The sequence below is a fragment of the Macrobrachium nipponense genome, chromosome 47 (assembly GCF_015104395.2).
Source record: "Macrobrachium nipponense isolate FS-2020 chromosome 47, ASM1510439v2, whole genome shotgun sequence".
Lineage (NCBI taxonomy): Eukaryota > Metazoa > Arthropoda > Malacostraca > Decapoda > Palaemonidae > Macrobrachium > Macrobrachium nipponense.
In genome coordinates, this window is record NC_087222.1 from 32,985,424 (window position 1) to 32,991,423 (window position 6,000).

Sequence of the window (6,000 nt, forward strand, 5' to 3'; positions counted from 1 at the left end):
TTCCACATTTATACCAAGAGATCCTTCCACAGGTAAGCCAATATAATATATATATATATATATATATATAATATATACATATATATATATATATGATATGTATATATATATAATATATACATATATATATATATATTATATATATATATATATATATATTTATATACATATATATTCAAATATATATATATATATATAGATATCATTATATAGATATATATTTATATATGTAATATATATAAATATTATATAGATAGATATATATATATATATATATATATAATATATATATAGTATATATATATCTAATAAAAGGAGCCCATAAAAAAACACCAAAAATAGAGAGAAAAAGTACTAATTTCAGAGGACTGCTGTCTCTCTCTTCAGGTATATGAATGAGAAAGGTTTACAGAAAAGGTGGATTTATACCAAGAGATCCTTCCACAGGTAAGCCATTTAGGTTCACCCCCGCTGATAAATCTTCCTTTAATCTTCTTCAGCGTTGGTTGAATGAAAAGTTTTCATTCAACCAACGCTGAAGAAGAGAAAGGAAGATTGATCAGGGGGTGCCCTAAATTTGGCACCTAAATTGGAATTGATCCTGGTAGGAAAGGATCACCTTTTTCTTGTAAACCTTTCCATATATATATATTATTTATATATATAAATTATCTATATATATATATCCTATATCTATATATTACAACCATTCTACATATATATAGATATATAGATATTTTATAGAGATTATAAATAACAAATATATAATAATATAAGATCGATAGATAGATAATTATAGCATTAATAATATAAGATTAGATATCTATAATTATATATATATATAATATAGATCTATGTAAATTATATATATAATGAGATATATATAATCATATTATCAGATTATATAATAATATATATTTCTATATCTAAATATATAGATAGAATCTATATATATATATTTTAGTATATAACTATATCTAATATATTTATATAGATATCTATATATAGATATATATATATTATATATCTATATATATTATATAATATATATCTAGATTTATATATATTTATATATATATATACTATATATATATCTATATATATAGATTATATATATATAATATTAGATATATATATATATATATATAATATATATATATGTTATATTGATATCTATATATATATAAACACATAATATATATATAGTATATCCTATATATATAATATCTATATATATATACATATATATATATATATCTAATATTATATATATCATATATCATAAAATATATATAATATATATACTATAATAATATATATATAAGGCCTAGTGCAGCCCCCAGGCGACCTGCAGGAACTCCGTCGGGAGTTACAGCTGCTCCTGCAACCCACCTTTCGAGGGAGATGGACGAACTTGTGGTAAGGGAAGACAAACCTTTGTCTCTCTTTCTGAGCCTTTTTCCTTCAGAGTCAAAATCTGCGAACAAAGTCGGCAGAAAAGAGCTGAATTGCTTCAGTTCACTTTGTTATCTCCTCCTCATCTTCCTCCTCCTCCTTCCAGAGTTCCAGTGCAGAAGCCCGGCAAAGGTCCTCGAGGGTCTGGGATGCGTGAAGCTTCTGTCGGAATTCAAGACCTTTGAGGAGATGAACGCCACCTGCCACCAGGCACATGGCCGTCTCCTGCAGGACTTATCTGTTGGAAGTTTACAGGAACTTGGTCGGGCTTTTGGTTCAGGTAAGATTCTTCCTGACTTAATCTAATAATAATACTTATCAACAGAAGAGAGAGAGAGAGAGAGAGAGAGAGAGAGAGAGAGAGAGAGAGAGAGAGAAAGAGTGTAACTTTTTAATGTCGTGATCTGCCACAGACAAACATACATTTATAGACATACTGACATACACGCAAAGTGTTATTAATTAGCATTTATCCAAGGTAAAATAATATGTATGTATGTATATATGTATGTATGTATTATATATATATGCTTAAAGGATGTAAGACGAATTGATACAATTATTTCTGGAAATTAAAGGAAAGTCATTCTAAACAAAAATTGTTCGGCAAAGATCAGCATTTGAATTCAAGGCTCCGTTTATGGTGGTGCAAGGGGGTCTGGGTTGGGGGCGGGGGGAGGGGCGAATTTTAAACTAATCGTTCAGGCTAGGGAGGGAGGAACGGAAGGAGGGAGGCCTTTAACAGTTGGTTGGGATGTGGTGTTTGGAGGGCAGGGAGGGATAGGTGAGTGGGGAGTGAATAAATCAGACTTATTGCTCCATTTTTAATTGTGATTATTTTTCTTGCAAGTCATCTCATTTCAATGATTAGCGCTCAGAGCAGGATACATACATACATACTTACACACACACACACACACACACACATATATATATATAGTATCTGCTCAGTAAAGGACTTTTAAAGTCGAAAGATCTTGCAGACCTCCTTCGTTTATTTTTCCTTCGTGGCATTTATCTTCATTTATGGATTTATCACGTTCCTAACTATATATATATATATATATATATATATATATATATATATGTGTGTGTGTGTGTGTGTGTGTGTGTGTGTGTGTATATGTATATATACAAATAAATATATTTAATTTCGAACATCCTATCATTTGCCGTCATTGTCCTGAATATTTTGATTCACTGACTCAGTTTTCTTGATTCTGATGATTGTATTCTTCATTTCTTGTCTTTCAAAGGAGGGATATGGGTAGGCGTCCAAGACGGGAAATGGCTGGAGAGCGGACTCCCTCTGCAAGAGGAGCTTTGGACGGAATATTCCCGGGGATCAGACCCTTCCGGGAGAAAGGGGCTTTGTGGCGTCATTTATATGGATAATTCTTATTTGTACAAAGTGTTTCAACGTAATTGTTCAACAAAGGCATTTGGTTACTGCCAGTTTTTAATCCCCCAGATATAGCCAGTCAACATGATGCTGATCTTCTGTGGGAGGAGAAGGAGGCAGAATAATAATAATAATAATAATAATAATAATAATAATAATAATAATAATAATAATAATAATAATAATAATAATAATAATAATAATAATAACCATGAATCAATAATCCACCCTTCTTAGCCTAAAACATCTTTGTGATGATTGTAGTCTGTAGGAGGAGGAAATGTTTGACCTAAAACAGAATTGTTATTATTTTCTTCACTGTAACATTTCACCAATATACTATGCATGTTCATTCAGCAGCACCTGATCTTTTATTGAAACCTTTTTTATATCCTTTGAATTTTCATTTTCAAAGAAAGAAAGGAAAAATAGAAGCGAATCAAGGGATCAGAAATGAATCAAGTGTAAGAACTAAAGAGGCTTTGAATAAAGACTGAAAGAATGAAAAGAAGTCAGATATTGATGAAAGGAAAAAGGCCAGAAACAATAAAAAGCAATCTGAAGATTTCTAGACTGACTGACATTGGTCAAGTTCAAGAAAGACGGATGAAATAGATGCTAAGGCCAATATTCAACAATTATGAAATGAAAAATAACAATGATGCATTGTTGATAATCTTTTATATTTCATCGAGAATAAAGCTTTATATTTAGACAATACTTACTTTTGATAATATATATATATATATATATATATATATATATATATATATATATTATATATATATATATATATATATCTGTGTGTGCATACTTATATCTTAACAAAAGAACGACAACTGATAAATATGCCTTATATTTCCAACATAAAGATAGAAAATGAAGAGAAACACTCAAACAGGGTTAGATAATATCATTATTGCTCAGCTTCTCCCTTCCATCAGAATTGTTATTCATCATAAATCAGAGCGAAGGTTTATTACAATGAAGAGATAGAGAGAGAGAGAGAGAGAGAGAGAGAGAGAGAGAGAGAGATTTAGAGAGAGAGAGATATATGCTTTCACTAAATAGAACTGAAAAACAGAATTCATTTTGGTTGTAAGACTTTAAATCAGGTTAAAATAGGGGTTGAAATGTCACTTGCCAATTCTGCTCTCTCTCTCTCTCTCTCTCTCTCTCTCTCTCTGTACAGATGACCAGTCTGTCGATGACTCACTAATCTCGGGATCTATTCAAGGTTGTATTTGCAAATACATCAGGGATGTGTGTATATGCACAAGATAATAAGTCTACTTCTTATGTATGTATGTATGTATGTATGTATGTATGCAAAGCAGGAGAGAAAGGCAGCAGTAAAAGCACAACGCATCCATTCACTCACTCATCGCCTCTCAAGGACAGAATCTTTATCGCTCTGATCTCAAGAACTTTTTTTTTTTTAACCCAGCGATGACAGCAACTAAGTGGAGGGTGGCCCTTCCCACCTCTCTCTCTCTCTCTCTCAAATAAGCAGTGATATGGAATATCTGAAAAGGAGTTTGTTGGTCATGATTCCAATAAAGAGAAGAAGAGACTGGCACACATTCACACACAACACACACACAGACATATATATATGTGAGGAATTCCTCTCACAACGATTTTATTTTCTAATGTTTTTGTGATTCGATTGTTTCCATGCTATTTGTCTTTTATTATAGTTATTAGTGTCTTTCTCATAAGAAATTATTGAATTATTTTCACTGCGTATTGCCGTCTGTCAGGTAATCGACAGACAGGAACTATGTTACTGTATTTGTATTCATGTGAAAACCAAATATATTCGCATGCCCATATATTTTGTAAAGATATTTACGTCTACATTGCATGACATAATAAGGGTGAAAGAACCACGTCTACTCGAGAATGACACTCTTAACATTATTTTATCTGATTTTGCTATGTTCTGGTACGTAGTATCTGTGGTTTTACACAAAGACGAAGTCTTTTGACATAAACGTCAGTAGACGTTTTAGTAACGAAGTATAGTTACTCTTTTAGTTATGATAATTCATTTGTCTTTATATATATGAAATTGTTCTTGGTGAATGTATTGCGCATATTACGTATGGTAAGAGTTGATGTCATTGGGTCTTGTTTGTGACTCTCGCCAGAGAAGCCATTAGGAGAGGTCAAAAGATCGGGAGGGGAAAAGAAGGGTAGTACTTCGCCCCTCTGAACGCTCCTTTGCGTGCCCCTCTAGGGGTGTGTATGCATATGTGCGTAGTACACTGTAACTATGGGCTTGATATCGCCCAAAACTGTATTGACACACACCACCAATTAATTCACTACATTTAATAAATATGTTGAAGTTGCACACTATTATATTTGGAATTTATTTTTGACAACGAACTTGATAATTATTGAAAAGTTTTTTATGTTCATGAAAACCTTGTACGTCAGTTCTACATTCGTGGTAATTGTATAACTTGTCTCTTTTCCCCAACAAAACACGAATGCAGGACGGAACGGACAGCTTCTTGGCTCAACTTTTGAGGTGACCGGTTATCTAGTGTTGTGTAGTGATGTGTGTGTGGATTTAGAAAGGGCGATTGCCCTGATTCTTTGAATTTTGTCGTAATTTGTTTCATTTGAGTGCCATTGATTTACAATTCCCCTTGAGTGATTAATTTCATTTGTCACTTATATGTTATTACTCTTTGATATGTTTAACTTTTAGTTATTAAATTAATTTTAACTTTACATTTATCAAATGCGTTTCAATATCCTTCGATTTTATTTCATTTTTCCTGTTTCAGTTTTGTGGATGGTGAATATAAATTGATCTGATAACCCTTTATTGTGTTCAGACTTTAAGGTTATGCAAATAACTTTTAGAAACGAGATAACACAGCGGTCCTCTAAGGTCTGAAAATCAACCCGTGAGCACTCGCAACATTTAGAGAGAGAGAGAGAGAGGCACGTACCTCTCGTCGTATCTCGTGTAGCGATTTATGATCTGAGTTCATGTCTGCAAGGACTGCTCAGTAAGTGAAAGTACTTAATTGTGCTACTATTCATTAATGATATTGGTGTGTTATCCTCGTTAATAATGAATTGGGTTGAGAGATATCTCCCCGTAATTTAGAAACCGCAAAGGG

At 32.1% G+C, this 6,000-nt stretch overlaps 1 long non-coding RNA gene across 1 annotated transcript; it reads left to right on the forward strand.

Moving 5' to 3' along the window:
* Positions 1 to 1,321: 1,321 nt before the first annotated feature.
* LOC135204499 (uncharacterized) lies at positions 1,322 to 3,209 on the forward strand. Its single transcript, XR_010312255.1, has 3 exons — positions 1,322 to 1,419; positions 1,562 to 1,735; positions 2,712 to 3,209. It is a non-coding gene; the product is annotated as an uncharacterized LOC135204499 (long non-coding RNA).
* The last annotated feature ends 2,791 nt before the right edge of the window (positions 3,210 to 6,000 follow it).